This window comes from Pseudophryne corroboree, chromosome 1 (genome assembly GCF_028390025.1).
Source record: "Pseudophryne corroboree isolate aPseCor3 chromosome 1, aPseCor3.hap2, whole genome shotgun sequence".
Classification (NCBI taxonomy): Eukaryota; Metazoa; Chordata; class Amphibia; order Anura; family Myobatrachidae; genus Pseudophryne; species Pseudophryne corroboree.
This window is the reverse complement of record NC_086444.1, coordinates 712,654,839-712,674,441: the sequence shown is the minus strand read 5'-3', so window position 1 is coordinate 712,674,441 and position 19,603 is coordinate 712,654,839. Positions and strand designations below refer to the sequence as shown.

At 46.8% G+C, this 19,603-nt stretch overlaps 1 protein-coding gene and 1 long non-coding RNA gene across 3 annotated transcripts in view; one reads left to right on the top strand and one right to left on the bottom strand.

Annotated features, from left to right (window-relative positions):
- The window catches only part of LOC134908885 (uncharacterized), a 49,255-nt gene extending 32,801 nt beyond the window's left edge, over positions 1 to 16,454 (bottom strand). Inside the window, exon 1 of the long non-coding RNA XR_010175816.1 lies at positions 16,386 to 16,454. This is a non-coding gene — a long non-coding RNA (uncharacterized LOC134908885). The remainder of the gene's footprint in view (positions 1 to 16,385) is intronic.
- Positions 10,971 to 19,603, top strand: part of SEMA6B (semaphorin 6B) — a 536,302-nt gene continuing 527,669 nt past the window's right edge. For both annotated transcript variants that reach the window (XM_063915087.1, XM_063915079.1), the window contains exon 1: positions 10,971 to 11,327. The gene's annotated coding sequence lies outside the window, so the exon portion shown is untranslated. The remainder of the gene's footprint in view (positions 11,328 to 19,603) is intronic.

The following is a 19,603-nucleotide window of genomic DNA, read 5'->3' as shown; positions in this document are numbered from 1 at the left end:
CACTTCCGCTAGTTTATTTAGGCCCGCTAGCGGAAGTGACGTCACGTCACCATGGAAACGCGCTGCAGTCTCCCTGAAAATAAAAAAACCTAACATAAAGTCTTTCAGTGAAACTCAGTAGAGCTCCACTGGAGTGCGACCAGTCTGCCTGGGCACATTTTTAAACTGAGGTCTGGAGGAGGGGCATAGAGGGAGGAGCCAGTTCACACTTTGAAAAAGTCTTAAGGTGCCCATGGCTCTTGCAGAACCGTCTATACCCCATGGTACTGAAGTGGACACCAGCATCCTCTAGGACGTATGAGAAAGAAAGAAGGAAAGAAAGAAAGAAAGAAAGAAAGAAAGAAAGAAAGAAAGAAAGAAAGAAAGAAAGAAAGAAAGAAAGAAAGGAAGGAAAGGAAAGGAAAGGAAAGGAAAGGAAAGGAAAGGAAAGGAAAGGAAAGGAAAGAAAAGAAAAGAAAAGAAAGAAAGAATTAATTATACTTACTCTCTCCGCTGGCTCAGGCTCCTCGGTGCAGAGATCCCGGGCAGGGGAGAAGGAGGAGGAGGGAGTTGGAGGAGGGAGCCGCAGCAGCGCTGTGTAATTGGTGCAGGCGCTGCTGCTGCTGTCCCTCTGCTTCACCATAGGCTGTTCTCCGCCGCTGTGAATGCTGGGATGCGCTGTCCCCAGTGCCAGATATGCCCCCACAGTGCCTGCCAGATATGTCCCCAGTGCCAGATATGCCCCCATTGCCAGATACAGAAATGCCCCCTCAGTGCCTGCCAGATATGCCCCCAGTGCCAGGTGCACATGTCCTCACAGCCCCGGGCCCCCTTCCCACAAAACACACAGTCACAGACAGAGACAAAGACATCCAACATACTTACCTTTACAAATCCGTCCTCTCTGCTCTCTCTCCCACGCTGTCTGCTGCTGCCGGCCTCCTCCTGTCCCTAGCTCCGCGGCTCCTCTTCACCTGATGCAGCGTGATGTCACAATGTCACGCTGCATCGCATCCGAATAAAATAAACTTTTTTTTTTTTTAATAAAGTAATTTTTATTCAGTAGTCTGGAGAAAAAAGGTACAGACATTGCAGAGCATCATCATATCACAAAAAATACATCAAATTATCTTGAATCATAGCCACATTTTTGAGAGAAGTTTACAGCAGTGGACTAATAGGCCGAGTCCATGAGGGAATATACAAGGATTTCCTATTGTTCAGACCAATTGGGTCTGCAAAATCCGTAGCCAAATATTGAAATCTCCATTAACTTTTATATTTACGCCCTTAAACTAAACAGTAAGAAAAACAAAAAAAAACAAAAAAAGAAAGAAAAAACAGAAGCAAAGTGAGAAGGAATCATCTGATTTAGGACCGCATTATTCATGTATTTAAGTAGGCGAACCCGCAGGGCTGCCCCGCCAAGCATCTCCAATATACATCTCTAAACATTACATTTTTTGGGGTAGGTTAGCACTTCAGTGCCCACTATATTGAGGGAACCAGGTGGGAATGGGGGGAGTCTAGCCATGGAGGCCAAACCTTTTCAAATTTGGCTGATGCGTTTTGTTTCATATATATGTATCTTTCCTTAATTATTGTGTCATTAATTAAGGTCTTAAGCGCAGATACTAAAGGGCCTCTAGGGGCCATCCATAGCCTCGCAATGCAAACCTTAGCCAAAGCACATACACTGCGAGCATAAAGACCCATTGAAACAGACAAAGAAGTAGAGCATCCCATCCCCAAAATACAGAATTGTGGGGTAAGCAGTCCGCCAGTCACTCCCGTACTCTCCAGAATTGACCTGACCCCAACCAGAACACCCTCAACCTCGGGCAATCCCACACTAGATGCCAGAATGTTCCCACCGCCCCCTCGCACTTAGGACAAAGGCCAGATCCGCCCGTCCCAAAAGTAGCCAGCCTAGCTGGAGTCATATATGTTCTGTGTAAAATGAAGAATTGAATTTGCTGATATCTGAGGGATTTGGTAACTTTGGCAGGGTATTCCAGAGCAAGGACCCAGTCCTCCTCAGTTATTAGACCCATATCCTCCTCCCACTTTCCACGGAGACGTGTCAAAGGGTCCGTATGGAGCTTGGTAAGAAGATATCCATACGCAAGGGAGACCATCTTAGCTCGACCCAAAGTAGCCACAAAGGTCTTGATGGGGAATGGGAGGATTCGTGGGGGGGATTTAGCAAATTGGGACTGGAGGGCGTGACGAAGCTGGAGGTATCTGAAGAAATAGGAATTGGGTAAGTCAAACTCATCTCGCAGTTGTTGAAAGGATTTGAGTACATTATCTAGGTAGAGTTGAGAAATAGAAACCACCGATCTAGGGGCCCATACCTCCCGCCCCTCAAGCGCATGTAATTCAGGGAGCCAGTCAGAGTACCAGAGGGGGGTATCTGGGTCCAGGCCATCATACCTCAAGAGGTCCCTCAGGGCCCGCCATATCTTTAAGGCCTGGAAAATAATAGGGGGAAGGAACCGAGCTATGCTCCCGCTCAGTAGCACCTGCACAGGAGAGAGGTGGGGAAAGTAACAGCGAATAAACTCACAATGTAAAGAGTCAGCCCCAGAATCTTGCGCCCACACACTGATATGAGTCAGCTGAGCAGCGTAGTAATACATCTGAAAATTAGGCAGAGCCAGGCCACCGTCAGATCGCTGCCTGGTAAGATTATTTAGCTGTATCCTAGGTCGTTTGTTAGGCCATATCAGTGAGGATAAAACGCTATTTAATTTCCTAAAGAATATTGGATAAATATATACCGGGGACTGGAGAATAATGTATAGGAGTTTGGGCATTATAATCATTTTAATGAGGTTAACCCTGCCCGACACCGTCAGTGGAAGCCTACACCAAGTTTTGGATTTGCCCATGACCCACTGCATGGTCGGGTCCAGGTTCAGAGGGACAAAATCAGAAGGGTTGTTAGTTATTTGGATTCCGAGGTATTTAAATTGTAACGTCCAACATAATGGCAGGGGAATTTTGGAGACAGAAGGAGGGGGGCCTATGACTGGCATAATGTATGATTTAGACCAGTTAATTCTAAGACCCGAATGATCTCCAAAGCTCTCAATCACACGGAGCAGAGTGGGCATTGTCTTGGTGTAATCCTGCAAAAACAACATGTCATCGGCGTAGAGAGCTATTCTATCCTCACGTGAATCCGTACAGATTCCCACAATATCTGGGTGTGATCTTATCAAACAGGCCAGGGGCTCGATGGCCAAGGCAAACAGCGCGGGGGATAGGGGGAAGCCCTGTCTAGTACCACGGGACAGTTGAAAAGAGGGGGATACATAGCCGTTCACCAAGATCCTGGCACTCGGATGTTGATACAGTAATTTAGTCCATCTGATAAAGTTGGGTCCAAAGCCCATACAAGCCATCACCTCCCATAAATAAGCCCATTCAATGCTGTCAAAGGCCTTGGCCGCGTCTAACGAGACCACAGCCGAGTCAGAAGGGGAGTCATGTGGGAGTTGTAAAATGGTGTACAGTCTACGTAGGTTGATAGACGTGGACTTCCCTGGCATGAAGCCAGTCTGGTCCGGGTGAACGAGGGAGGTGATCACCGTGTTAAGCCGTACTGCCAAAATCTTTGCCAGGACCTTAGCATCGGTGGGAATCAGGGATATCGGTCTATAGGAGTCCGGAGACCCTGGGTCCTTACCGGGCTTAGGGATCACTATTATAACTGCCTCTGACATAGAGGGGGGAAGTTCGTTATTGGCAAATATATCTAAGTATAGGGCATGGAGCCTGGGCCCAAAAAAATCAACATGATTTTTGTATACCTCGGAGGGAATTCCGTCACAGCCCGGAGCCTTGCCATTAGGGGACATACCAATGGCCACAGTCACCTCCTCAAGCGTCAAAGGCGCCTCCAGCAGCTCACAGGCCTCAGAGGAGAGTGCGGGCAGTGGAATACCCCCCAGGTAATATGAAAGATCTAAAGTAGAGCGTGTCAATTGTGAGCTATAAACCTCAGAGTAATAAGATCGGAATAACTGCGCAATGTCCGGTGTGGTGTCAACAAGGGAGCCATCTCCACCGGACATTTGGGTGATCGTAGTCCCAGGACGATCATAATGTATCAGACGGGCCAGGAGGCCCCCCGTCCTATCAGCCTGCATATAAATATTAGTAGCCTTAAAAAGGAGGGATCGAGAGTTTTTATCAGACAGGTGGGCTAACCAAGCCGACTGAGCCACTAGCCAGCGTGTCCTTGTCGCGGGGGCACAATCGGACAAATATTGGGACTCCAGTTCCCTAGCGTCACTTTCAAGGGCCTGTTCTCTCTCCCGTGAGGACATTTTATGAGCCGCTATACGTCCAATATATGAACCTCTCAAAAACGCCTTAAATGAATCCCAAACTACTGTACCCGGGGCAGACCCTGCATTGTCGTTAAAGTAACCCTCCCACTGAGTCTCCAGATCACTGCAGCCACCCAGCTGGGCCAGCCAAGAGGGGTGCAACTTCCAATAAGAGTGCCCCCTCTGACTTTCCACAGCAAGAGTCATCAACAGAGGGGAGTGGTCAGAGACCCCTCGAGCCTCGTAGTGGATGTCAATGATCCCAGGGACGAGGGCGGGGGACATCAACATCAGGTCAATCCTGGAGAAGGAGCCATGAGTGCTGGAAAAACAGGAGAACTGACGGACCGCAGGGTGACGAAGCCTCCACACATCTACCCACTGCAAACTATTCAAAAAATCAGCAAACTTGGTAGGACCACCACCCGCCAGCGCAACCTTCGGGGAGTGCCATCGGTCCAAAGATAAATCCAGGATGTTATTAAAATCGCCCAAGCAAATCACTGGGGTGGTAGGAGAAGGAGCAATGAAAGAAGCAGCCTGCTGCAGCACAGCATATGAAAAAGGAGGGGGAACATACACCGCTAAAATGTAATAGGGCTGGGAACTCAGCTTACACTCCATAAATACAAATCTTCCATACGGGTCAGTTTTAATCGATAACAACTCAAATTGCACTGACTTTTTAATCAAAACCGAGACACCCCTAGAAAAGGAGGAGTGAGAGGCATGGTAAGCCCATCCCACCCAGGCCCGTCGTAAGGACAGTAACCTATGTCCCTCCAAGTGGGTCTCACTGAGGCATGCAATATCCGGGTCATATTTCTTAATCATATTCAGAACCAAAGATCGTTTGATTTTGTTATTCAGACCTCGGACATTCCATGCCAGAAATTTTAGGTTAATCATGACCCCATGTAAGCTCTATGTACCACCCGGATAGACATCTCCCAAAATACATCTTGAGAATCAGCATTATTAACACCAGCAACACATGAAGTATATGAGCCCTGCGGTGTAAGCCATTGCATCTGAAATATTAAACATCCTTGCTTCAGAAAATACTTAAATAAGAAAAATAACAAACTAAAGAAAGAAAACCGAAAACAGCAAAAGGAGGCGCATCTAGCAGCTTCCCAACTAACCGTCCCCTCCCCGCACACCACCCCAAACTCCGGCATACTTATATCCCGAACAATCAACCCAAACTACCAAGCGCTAAGAAGGCCTAGATTCCCAACTGAACCTCTAACCCTCTCTAACCAACACCACTTGGACGTAAAAGTCTTGAGCCACCAATGCAAAGGAGGGGGGCTCCCCGATCTGTGATCATTTCCTCCGGCAGACCAGGCCCCAGGCTCTTCAACGCAGGAGGGCAGTCCGGAGCCAGCTGCCGAGCACCCGGCGCAAGTCTGTCCAGCCATTGGGCCGCCTCTCTAGGGGAATTAAAAAACTTGGTCTCCCCATCCGCCACAACCCGGAGCCTTGAAGGAAACAGCATGGAGTATGAAATGTTGAGGTCTCGCAGACGCCGTTTAATAGGCATAAACTGGGCTCGGTCCTTCTGGAAGTCTGCTGCAAAGTCCGGGAAGGCCGACACCTTGACTCCATTGCGGACCAACGGGCCCTTCGTGCGACCTAAGCGGAGAACCGAGTCACGGTTCTTATAGTGCAGGAATTTGGCGATGAAGGTGCGAGGAGGGGCACCAAGAGGTAGCGGCCGAGATGGTATCCTATGTGCGCGCTCCACCGTGAAGGACTCAGCGCCATACATCTCCTTAAGCCAGGATTCGAGGAAATCCTCCGGCTGCGAACCCTCTTCTCTTTCAGGCAGGCCTACAAATCTTACATTATTTCTGCGCAGCCGTCCCTCCATGTCTAAAAGCTTGGTCTGGAGGGAGGAAACCTGCTGGGTCACCGTCGATACGGACTGCTTTAGGGGGCCACACACATCTTCCAGGTTGGAGACCCGCGTCTCCGCCTCACCCACTCTCTCTCGGATACGTTGAACATCTTGTCGGAGCAAGGAGAGATCGCACTGCACCTTCTCCATCTTATCGGAGAGACGCTGTTCACTGCCAGCTATAGCCTCCAGCACTTGTTGAATAGACGGCGCCTCCGCTGCCTCTGGGAAATTGACAGCAGACTCAGGAGGGGAGGTCGAGTGTGTCGGAGAGGCTCCATGAGAAGGAGCCGATGTTACCTTGAGATTGGATTGTCTGGCAAATCTTTCTAGTTTGGCCGCGGCCGCACTCTGACCGCCCTTAACCATATTGGACAGGAGCAGTCACACTCACCCCAAGTTAGGGTTACAGTATAGAAGTGTAATTAGAAGGCGGCTGCAGCAAGGTTGTGTATAATCAGTGGCGGGAACCAACCGTGCCCGGTCTGTAGGTCAAAATATCAATGGATAGGAAGCACAGGCTTGTGTAAAAGTAACAATACGGACGGGAATATCCTGCAGTAAATTCCAGGAGGCAAAAGTAGGATATTGGTGTGCAGTACACTGTAGGATATTAGTGCAGTACAGCAGTGTAGTCAGCTCCAATCTACATGCAACTCCTGTGTGGCAGAATGGAAGAGCTGTGCAGTGGAAGTGGCTGACTTTGCTTCCAATCACAGGTGAAATTTAGCATAGTTAGTAAGAGACCAAGAATGGGAGAGATCAACATGCAGCAAGGACCCAGAGTGCACAGACAGTTCACAGGGCACATGAGAATCCCCTTCAGATGAATGCAGCCCTTCCAAGCATGGATATCAGCCCAGAGCAGTGGGGCCGTCTGTATAAGCCTCTCCCAAAATGGCCGCAGTGCCCCTTCCCCTTCCCTAGGAGTACCTGCTTCGTCTCCGGGTACCGGGGCTCCGTGCCGCAGCCTGTCGGGGAGAGGAGAGGCAGCTTCCACCTCCCAGTCGTCCCGGGGTGCTTGGCGGCAGCGGCAGCCCGCCGCTCGAGCTCCGGGTAACACGCGGCCGAGGGCGCCGAAATCGAGGCCGGAAGTCAGCCGTCGCCGCTCCACGGGTCCCGGAGATTGCGGAGGAGGATGCCCGCCGGTGCCCAGCAGTATGAGGGAGGTATTCAGCCTGGGTAGGGACACCAGAGGGGGTCAGGATGGGTGAGAGGATTATTGTAGCCGGGGAGCTCCCAAGATCCGCAACCTACTCCTTAGCTGCCGTGGCCACGCCCCCGAATAAAATAAACTTTATTAAAAAGAACAGCAAGCAGCAGCTTGCTGTGATCGCGGCGGGCCGGCGGGATATGAAGGGGCAGCCGACCAGCCACGGTCAGTGTCACCAGCGGCGGCTGCCACCGGGAATAGCTACAGCTGGCTGTGTGTGCAGCTCGGGCCCTCCACTCTGTCAGAGTGTCCGGGCCTGGGACAACTGTACACAGGGCACCCCCTTGATGGCGGCCCTGCACACCTGCATACACCCTCTCCACTGCCAGGCTGCTTCTCAGCCCACACATGGACTTTATTTCTAAGAACTTTTGTTTTGCTGGACTCTCACTTTGAAATATGTCGAATGCTGATACTGCCACCTACTGCCTTTCCTATCTGCTGCCTCATGGACCACATCATGTACCATGTACTTTTGTCCCACCCAGAGGCGTATCTAGAGTAGGGCGAGTGGGACACGTGCCCTGGGCGCCTTGGCAGGCCCAGGTGAGGGGGGCGCCGCCGGCGTCCAGGGCATCATGCCCCACTCGCCCCCGTCAACCATAAATGTGAGGGGAGGAGAGCGCAGCGTCTCTCCCTCCCCTCACCGCCGCTGCCAGCACTAGCAGAGCTGCCAGCAGCGCTGCTGTGTCCGGTCTCCGGCGTTAGCCAATCAGAGCTTGCAGACCGGCTCCTGATTGGCTGCCGGTCCGCGAGCTCTGATTGGCTAGCGAACCGGCGCCAGATAGCCGCCGGAGACCTGGAGCGGCGAGGGGAAGGAGAGGCGCTGCGCTGCGCTCTCCTCCCCTCATATAGCAACAAGCGGCCGCCGGCCGGTAAGTGACGGGGGGTCCGGCGGCACGGGGGGGGGGGGGGGGGGGCGCGGCACGGGGGGGCATGTATCTGGCACCAAGTGGGGCCTGGCACTATGGGGCATGTATCTGGCACTGTCTGTGGGGCAATGTAACTGGCACTGTGGGGCATGTAACTGGCACTGTGGGGCAATGTATCTGGCACTGTGGGGCATGTAACTGGCACCAAATGGGGCATGTAACTGGCACTGAGTGGGGCCTGGCACTGTGGGGCATATATCTGGCACTGTGGGGCAATGTATCTGGCACTGTGGGGCAATGTATCTGGCACTACGGGGCAATGTAACTGGCACTGTGGGGCAATGTATCTGGCACTGTGGGGCATTGTATCCGGCACTGTGGGGCAATGTAACTGGCACTGTGGGGCATGTATCTGGCACTGAGTTGGGCATGTATCTGGCACTGTGGGGCATGTATCCGGCACTGTGGGGCATGTATCCGGCACTGTGGGGCAATGTAACTGGCACTGTGGGGCAATGTAACTGGCACTGAGTGGGGCATGTATCTGGCACTGAGTGGGGCATGTATCTGGCACTGTGGGGCAATGTATCCGGCACTGTGGGGCAATGTATCCGGCACTGTGGGGCAATGTAACTGGCACTGTGGGGCAATGTAACTGGCACTGTGGGCCATTTTCAGTGGCCACGCCCCTTCTGGAGCATGGCCACACCCCTTCTGGTGTGTGGCCACGCCCTTCCGGTGCGCGCACATGATTCTTTTTGTATGTTTTTTTTCGGGGGGGGGGGGGGGGGGGGGGCGCGCCATTTTCCATCTTGCCCTGGGCTCCGAAAACCCTAGTTACGCCTCTGGTCCCACCATATGCTATGCCTGTATGCTAAACCTCCACCACATGTATCTATCTATATAGGGTATATCATATTACTACACATGTGTTAGTAGTTTCCATGTTTGCCTTGGGTCCTTGTGTCCTACAGTGTAACCTTTGTTGTGCACCCAACATGGCTGCCTCACCTGGTATGCTCTGGGTGGGATGAAAAATAAACGAACCTGACGAATATGTTGGGACCCTGTGCCTAGCATTATTAGGACACTGCAATTACTGCATTTTGTGTCATCTCTTTTAGGCATGATCTACTCCACCCAGGGTATTCCTACATAGTGCGCCCAACACAGCTGCCTCACCTTGTACCTTTAGTGGGTCGAATATATAACCCATGGAGGTTATTGCCCAAATTGTCAGCACCAACCCTGCACTACTCTTAATGTGCTCTCTATGTTTTTATTTTTACATCTGTATCACTGTATTAAACTTCGTACTATGGTGGTCATCCGAGTTGTTCGCTCGCTGCCATTTTTAGCAGAATAGCGATCAGGCTAAAAATGGGCGATTCTGCGCATGCGTATGGGCCGCAGGGTGCATGCGCTAAGTATTTTCACACAAAACTATGCAATTTTACACAGGTCCGAGCAACGCTTTTCAGTCGCTCTGCTGATCGGTGAGTGATTGACAGGAAGTGGGTGTTTCTGGTCGGAAACTGACCGTTTTCCGGGAGTGTGCTAAAAAACGCAGGCGTGTCAGGCTAAAACGCAGGAGTGGCTGGAGAAACGGGGGAGTGGCTGGCCGAACGCAGGGCGTGTTTGTGACGTCAAACCAGGACCTAAACGGACTGAGGTGATCGCAATCTAGGAGTAGGTCTGGAGCTACTCAGAAACTGCTAGGAATTATTTAGTAGCAGTTCTGCTAACCTTTCGTTCACAAATCTGCTAAGCTAAGATACACTCCCAGAGGGCGGCGGACTAGCGTTTGCAATGCTGCTAAAAGCAGCTAGCGAGCGATCAACTCGGAATGAGGGCCAATGTGCTGTGTTTTTTATTACTAAAGCACCTTGAGTCCTGCTGTAAAAAGAGGGCTATATAAATAAAAGTATTATTGTTATTAGCCCTTGTACTGAGTATTAAAACAATAAAGCCTCCTGGATTGCTAACATTGTAATATAATTATGATACAATTAATGCAAACATTGTGACTGTATAATTTATGACGTATAAACACACTGGTCATGTCAGATGTATAAGTGCAGGCCTTTTTCACTGTATTGGCATGCTAGACTTTTGGTCTTTATGTTTGTGATGATGGCTGTATACATATGCTTGTCACTCTGGCTGAATAAAATGCAGATTACAGTATTTGGGCTCCATGAATATGTTGATCATTCAGCCTGGAAATTCTAGTAAGAGTGCTAATTATTTATGATAACACAGTAATTTCTGGATATAATATGATGTCATGGTAACATGCTTTGGAATATCCCTTCCAGAAAAAAAAAATTCCCTTATGAGGAAACTGAAAGGTGAGTCAAGTTTAAAATGTACCTTTAGCCCTCTAGTTATGCCACTTGATAGAAATGTATTTTTCAACCTCAATAATATGATAATACAGGCAAGCACAATCAGCATACATCAGATGACAACATTCCAAACGGCAAAATAGTAAAAAGCAGGTATGTTTCATTGTTAAATGCACAATACAAGTGAGTGTAGGGCATACAAGCACATACATATACCCATACAAATCATTCACATACATATCATAGCCGGTAATAACAGATACTGGGAGAAACAGATCTGAGAGAGAAGGGAGGGGATGTTAGAGAGGACCTAAGGGAAAGGAGACAGACAGACAGTGGATATGTAAAACGATAGAGGGGGAGAATAAAGAGGACCCTGGGAGGCTAAGAGATGGGATTCGGACGGGTGGCTGTAAGCAATATCAGAGAGGAGCGGTTAAAACGATAAGGAGAACATATAGGGTGTGGGTCTCTGTTGCAGATAGAGAAGAATCTAGGGACAATGGGGGAGCGAGTCTGACGCCCACAGTGATATACGGCGGCAGCAGCAGCAGCAGCAGCTGTGTGACTAGACCTGCTGGAAGACTGGATCTTCTGGTGACATTGTGGTGCACAGCGGATGTGGCTGCCCGCAGGATCTGCATCTGACGCATCATGTAACAAGGACAGAAGGTACAGTAACCTGTGTCAGTACCACGCTATTATGTACAGTAGCTCAGGGCCAATATGGAATAAGAATATCATGGTGCATGAATGCCTGTTTGTTTGCTAGTGCAATGTTGCTTGAAGCTCATTCATGGTGACACAAATGAATTGTAAATGGTGGGTTTTATTGTGCGGTATTAATATCGTGCGTGGTGCTAAACTGTAAGTGCATGATGCGGTTTTTATGTTTATAAATATCTTTTGGTAGTAATTGCGTGGAAACATGGTATACCTTGTAGATTTTTAGCAATTGTTTGCAACATTGTTACTATGGATAGATACGTAGATAGAGGTACATTACTGATATGGGTGAAAGCGGACTGTGAATACGCCGCGGCTAGTCTGACAATGTGCTCTATGTATGTGTGCCATTCTGGGAACTAGCGCTTCTGTGTCTCTGTATCTATATCTAGCCATTTTTTTTTTCCAATCAGTGCTTTTAGATCAATGCTGTGCTGACAACTACAGTACGAATGGAAAGCCCTTGGCAGTGCATGTGCATATTCACATACAGTAACCATCATGTCACATATGTGGGCACCTGCCCAAATATCCCAAATACCCGGCATCCTGTACATCATAGTATTATTATTATTATTATTATTATTTTTTCTAAGCTCATATTCAAATAGCTGCAGCTGTGATCCAAACACCACTGGTAATAAACATTTCCCGGGACAATTCTTTATATTATAACCAATATGAATGTTTTCAGTTCATCTTTATCTGAAAAGTAGTTTTTCTTCAGTAATTTTAGTTGGATTTTTTTATATACTGTTTTCTGAATCCCCAGAATAGCTGTTAGCAGGGACTGGGAGATAGGCTGGAACTGTTCAGTCTATACTTTTTGGGTATTACATATTTACCTTCTTTTGCCATAATATTAATGTTCCTAAAGTAGGGGATTAAAGATAAATGAAATAACTAAAGAAATAATATTCTTGCTACACAAGTGTATATTGCTGCACACTATGCCTGTCTGGGTAATTCACAACAGAATAAAACTTTATACAATTTGTGGAATCCAAGTTCAGCTTCATACTATTCTAAAAGGATCAAAAACTGTTCAATCGGAGAATTCATGCAGATAAGTTAGGTTTGTTTTTGACCCTTTATACAAGCTAAAATGTTAGTGATCTTTTTTATCTTTAACTAGACCATATTCTTCTGTAGGGTTTTCACAATCAGCCAATATTAGTATGAAGAAAAGCTAACAGAGCAGAGATAAAGCTGATTGGCCCTTGCACTGAAGCCTGGGCCTCATCCAATCTGGCCACCTATATTTCGGACCAAACAGGACATTGATCCTGATATTTGTAGGACTGGTCTTCAAGTTTACACTAGGGTAAACTGTTTCTGCCTTTGCCTACAGGATGGTGAGATTATTCTAATTTCTAGTTAGTAATTGTCACCTGATGCATATACACTCCAGGCATTTTAAACATAAAGGATCAATAGACAAGGTCAATGATGTGGCAATAGTCAGGGCTGCTGAAAACCAAGTCCAACTACAATATATTCCCATAGGCAAAAGTTATTAGGTCACTTTTTATTTTCTAAACTCAGGTACTTATAGTTGATGAATACCAGAGCCTGCCTTCATTGTAGATAAAACAGGAACCATAGCTCTTTTAAATAGTATAAACTAGGCTAATTTGTATTAAAAATAATTCTCCAAATATTCTTAATAATCAATCCTAATAATTAAGTGGAAATCCTAGTGAACAGTTGTTGGGGTTTTTTTTTTTTGGAACTGAGGGATCCTGTGATTTAAAAATACAAAAATGACCTGAAATTTAAAATAAACTCCCATAATTCCTTTTGAGGGTCTAATACAAGGTAATTTAAGACAAATGACTAAGTTTATTCTATGAGGTTGATGTATCAAGGAGCGAAAAGAGTGGAGAAGCTGTCCATAGCAACCAATCTGCTTTCAGGTAGCATCATCAAGTAGATTTCTTTAAAACCACAGGTAGCGGCTGATTGGTTGCTATGGGCAACTTCAACACTGCCCCACTTCTCCACTCTGTGCAGTGCTTAATACTGTACCTTAATTCCTAAGTACTGTATGTGGATAAAAGACAATATGGAAGAATTAATGTGATTGAAGTGCTACAGCTGTCATGAAAGTTTATGTGGTTTCTAGTATTTGCAGATAAAATAAATCTTTGAGTGCCATAAATAATGTCTGCACCTGAGAACCAGGCGTAGGCTGGAACATGCCCTAGCCCAACATGGCTATTTTTGGTTTTGCAGGTGAGGTCTGTTAATAAGAGTTGGATGAGCTTTCCTTCAGGTTAGGTGGCTGCTTACTGGGTGTCACTGAGCCATTTCACTATGAGGTTAGTGTAAAGGAAATCATGGTATTATTCAGAAACTAGTGTTTTCAATGTTCTTGCAGATACCAAATGTTCCCCGCATTGGCCATCGACATGCTCTTAAATTGGGAGTGTGGCATTGGAATCTGACATGATAATGTTTAAGGAGCAGAAGATACCCCCTTCCCTTTGCTAAAGTAAGAAAGAACATGGGAGGGGGCCCCAATGCAGAGATATGACACTTCCTTGCAAGCAAGGTTTACAGCTCAAATTGGAGTAACATGAGTTATCCTATACATTAAAGTGTGCCGAAAAGAAATATCACCAAGCTAAAGCAAGCAAATACATTGTGAAACTATCACAAAACTGATTAGTAACAATTATGCATTACAATTGTGCAGACACAGTAATACCCCTTTCACACTGCCAATGCCGGATCCCACCCGGGAATTGGAAGCGGGTCCTTCCCGGGTGGGATCCGGCATTGGAAGCAGCTGCAGGCTTTCCCGGCGGGTTGCCATAGCAGCGGGGGGCGGAGGCGGCTGGGAGATGAGCTCATCTCCGCGCCGCCTCTCCCTATCTAGTAAACGGGTCCCGGGTCGCATCGACCCGGGAGCCCGTTTACGCATCCACTGATCCGGTATTCAACACAGGTATAACACTGCTTTATACCCGGGTTGAATTGCCAGGTCAGGCGACCCGCGATTTCGGCAATGCCCCTTTCACACCGCACGCCGACCCGGCAATATGCTGGGTCGATACTGGGTTATTTGTGCGGTGTGAAAGGGGTATAAGCAGAACAGACATTGGGGTCAATGTATTAATAAAGCGTCAATAACTTTATTGCAATTAACCGACAATATCAACAATTTACTGCAATTATACCAACAATATTACTTAATTTTTGGGAGCAAAGAAGAACGCTACAAACGCAAAGCTCAAGCCATATGATTCTGAACTAAATTAGGAGGCTACTGACACGCCTCCTATGTGACAAATGTAAGCTAAGTCGTGGAGGCCCACAACCCCATGCTTATAAAGGACAGACATAGCCACTCCTAGAAATTCCCTGATAGGACAATCCTGACCAATCACAAAAATTCCCAAAGCCACATTTACCTAGCAACAGCTATTGAATTCTAACCCAATTGCAAAAGACTAAGGACTCTTATATAACCTCAAGCTTATTCAGCTCTCGTCTTATTTAATTGAGACAGTTCTATTTGCAACTGACTTTTAAAATTGTTTTTTTTAAAGTTTTTATGGAAACACCAATATTCCACATTGTACATTATGATATTGTAGTCAGTAAAGTTAACATTTACAATCGTTATTACAGAATGGTACATCAACTCTTAGCCAGTTACATATCAGAATATATATTGGATAATATGTATTATTACAGACAGTATATTATCACATTCAATTTATTCACAGAGTGAAATAAACATCTCTATCTTTCCCACAAGACCTCGCGTCCTGTGTATCATTTTCCGAATGCCTCCACACATTGATCCACTCGTAGGATCTATTGATTGAATAAGCTACAGTAAGACAGACTTAGGGTAATATGTTTATCAGAGGATCTCCCGATATTTCTCGGATAGCATACTTTTAAAAATTTTTAACGTTTCTCCACTATGCACTAACTGTTACAGCTAGCGACGGTTCTCCTTCCAAGGAGGGCAGAGCGCACAGAAGTCTTCTGGGCAGTGACACTTGTACACCCGGGTTAAGACTTGCAGAACTCACCAGTAGGTCTTCTAGCCTGTAAAAGTCGCTTTTCCCTTAAGGCATGATGTGCCTATCGGTGCTGGGTACTTACGCCACTGGTGGTAGTGCGAACTTAACCTTGGAATGACCCGGGTCAATGCTGATGGAGCGAAAGACCAAAAGAGGAAGGAGCTGCTCTAAGACAAGAGACTGGAGAACAAACAATACACACTTAAACACAGAGCTCAGTGTATAGGAGCTGCTCTAAGACAAGAGACTGGAGAACAAACAATACACACTTAAACACAGAGCTCAGTGTATAGGAGCTGCTCTAAGACAAGAGACTGGAGAACAAGCAATACACACTTAAACACAGAGCTCAGTGTATAGGAGTTGCTCTAACACAAGAGAGAACAAACAATACACACTTAAACACAGAGCTCAGTGTATAGGAGCTGCTCTAAGGCAAGAGACTGGAGAACAAACAATACACACTTAAACACAGAGCTCAGTGTATAGGAGCTGCTCTAAGGCAAGAGACTGGAGAACAAGCAATACACACTTAAACACAGAGCTCAGTGTATAGGAGCTGCTCTAAGGCAAGAGACTGGAGAACAAGCAATACACACTTAAACAAAGAACACTCCCAAACTCTGGATAGCTTTCTGGTGAGGAGAGTACATAAAGTACATAAACAGACAATACACTACAGAAAGAAGTTAGACAAAACAACGAAGAGACAAAGCCACTGGCAGTGCGGAGAGATAGATAACTGAGGAAACACAAGACTGTGTAGCAAGAAGAGGAGGAGGACTAAAAGTAGAAATAACAGAAGCAACAAGATAGATAATGCTACTGACACAGAGTATGATGCTGAGAATTTTGTACTGACACAGGACTGGACACAGGAATACTGCAGAGTTGGATGCTGATAATTATGCAACAGACACAGAACTGGACACAGGAATACTGTAGTGGACGGTAGAAGAATTACCAGACAAAGGAATCCATGGCTAGTACTAGAACCTAGAGATAAGGGCTCCCGCTACAACCAGGAACTATGACCAGCAGGAAGTGAGAGACATACAACACATATATAGGTTACAAGAGCCAATGAGAGTCACAGCACAGCCAGCCTCCCCTAATTACCAACTCTCTGCAGCTGTGCTGTTGCACATTCACCAGCCTTCTGACTTTCACAAGAGACAACAGGCTGGAGTCTTCTCAAACAGGTGTATTGCTTCACATAGCCAGCTTCCAGGTTGCTAGGAGACAGCCAGAAACACAAACAGAAATGAGCCGCAGCAGCAACTCATAACACTAACTGTAACTCACAGGGACAGCAGCAGCAATAACTGCTGTTCTTGCGAGTTACGTCCTGGCCATATTGGTTGAGTCATTTTCTAATGACTCCTGGGAAACTGACACTACACATGTGCACAGTAGAAGTTTATGGAGCCTAAAACAGACTCCGCCGACTATGCCACCATAGGCTTCAGAGGATGGTGTATACCAAAAGGACCAAACTCTGCAAAGCTTTGGTACATAGGGGTCAGACCATAGTCCCATTGACAATAATAGGGAATGCCACCTGTAGCAGTAATTAGCCTTCTGCAGGTTATTTCTCTGAAATCCCCTGCATAAAGTTTCGCAGAAACTGTAGTATCTACATCATTTGCATCATCTGCCTCAGCCATGTTGTAGATATTTACATACTACTGTGAGAGACTTTATAAGAAGGAGACATTGCAGGAGATCCCAGTGATTAGCTGCTATGTTCCAACAACCGTCTACCACTACCTGCAAGCTGCATACATTCATCTGGTGAGCTGTATAGAACCCCACTACGCTAAACCTTTGATCCATGAGCACCAGTGTGTATACAGTAGTAAGTATGGCTTCAATAAATCAACACCACTGGTTAAGTAACTGAGCTGTTCATACAGTAGTTTGAGTCATCCACTGGTGTGTGCTTATATAACTCTGCAAGTGTCTACACCTGCACACACACATCATTCCCTACAGGTGTTACTGACACACTGTAATGATAATCTTAAGGCCCGTACACACTGGTCGATATATCGGCCGTTCTCTTGAATGGCCGATATATCGCGGGACCGTCGGGCGTGTATACGGCCGATACGTCTGTGAACTCCGTCGTTCACAGACGTATCGCGTCGGCCGCGCAGCACAGCAGACGGCCAATATTTCTACCGATATATTGGCGCGTCGCTGTGTGTGTACGGGGCGGTCGGCCACATGCTGCGGCGGCCGGCGGTGATTGACAGCTGAACTGGGCGGGCGTGTGTACACGCCCGCCCAGTTCATGACGTCAGTCCCCGACGGATCGAGCAGTGTGTATGCTGAACACACTGCTCGATCCGTCCATAGATATATCTGCAGATCAATTGATCTGCAGATATATCTATTAGTGTGTACCCACCTTTAGACACATTCTCCAAGAAAGAATAAAATATTTGTTATCTTTCACGAAGACGGTAAGGTTTTGAAGATTAGGGGGGTAATGTTGGGTAAGTTCACCTAAAAGGAATTAAAGGCAGTGGATGGGGCAAGTGGGGCAGAGGGGATGTCTGTATATCTTGGCAGGTTTTAGAATTAGATGGACCCCCTTCTGTTTGTGCCTGATTGGGCCCACAGCTTGTGCTGGGTGGGTACTGAGCTAAAATAATGTACCACAGTTACTGGAACTGCAACCCCGGCCCCACCCTCCTCTTCCCCAGCCTTCATATGTTAGAATGGGAGAAGGTGGAGCCAGGTTGAGACTAGTGGCTGTGCAAGGTGTGGACTAGGGGGCAGAGCTAGGCATGGACTGGGATGCAGGACCAGGTCTGGACTAGTGAAAGCAAGACCAGAAAAGATCCATTGTGAAATAGCCCCCCCGAACTCTTCCACCAGGCCTTCAGATGTTCGAATGGGAGTAGGTGGAGCAAGGTTGAGACTAGTGGCTGTGCAAGGTGTGGACTAGGGGAAGAACATTGTGGCCTAGGAGGAAAGGACATTTCTCTCAAGGAATAAATGTTACCCCTATATTTGTAAAGCTGTGTGGCAGGTGAGATTCAATTGTTTTACATAACACATAAGGTAATAGGCAACAGCAAAAGGTGTAGGGGCTAAGAAATACATGTTTGGGAGAAGTATGACTGTTTATTAAATATTAATACATTTACACTAGCAAGGGGCCGGGCTGTCAAGGAGACCTGGTGCTGATGTTCCCATACCATGAAGGCAGAGGAAAGCAGCTGCGAGGGAGAAGTCACAGAGTAGCACAATCTGATGCAGGAACAAGAACAAATGGCAAGATGCTAGGAGCAGCGAGCATGTGTTGTCTACCTGCATAGAACATCTGAAAGTGAGGTTGCTTTTTGTTAAGGCTGAGTCAGACAGTGAGTTACTGTAATTATTAGAACTATATATATAAATGTGAAAGCCCTCATTCAGTCACTCACTGACTCATCACTAATTCTCTTACTTCCCGATATGTTAGGAAGCTGAAATGTTACATAAAGTATGTATTCTTCAGGTGGGAAATAGTAAAACTACATAATTAGAATTTGAATAAACCTCCCCTAAGGGTATGAACAGGAGGTTGACATGATGATGTCATTACCGATGTGTGGCTTGCGTTACAGGAACGATAACGCCCAAATGGACAATCAGATCAAAATTTGGATTGCGCCTCCAGTGTGTAGAATTTAATAAAACTACAAAAATGGTCCTGTCGCTTTTTACCATATCTGCTACGGGTGCTCCTCGGGTAACGCCAAGATTAAAGGATTAATATTTACTTACATTAGGATGTCTCAAATTTACATCTCTATCGATTTATCAATTTTCTAACCCTCATTTATTTGTCCAACTGTGAAAATCAGAAACTCCCGTGTGAGCAATGGGTAGAACAGCTAGTTTAAAATATATGTGTACTGTAGGTGCTGGCTTGTCATTAATATGGGTATCCGGTCTCTAGGTCGACCACACATAGGTCGACAGTCATTAGGTTGACATGGTTTCTAGGTTGACATGGTTACTAGATCGACGTGTACTAGGTCGACATGACACAATGTCGACATGGGTTTTTCAAAAAACATTTCATTTTTTGAATTTTTCATACTTTACGATCCATGTGGACTACAGTTGGGAATGGTAACCTGTGCCGAGCGCAGCAAGGCACTTTGCCTTCGCTCGCCATGCGAG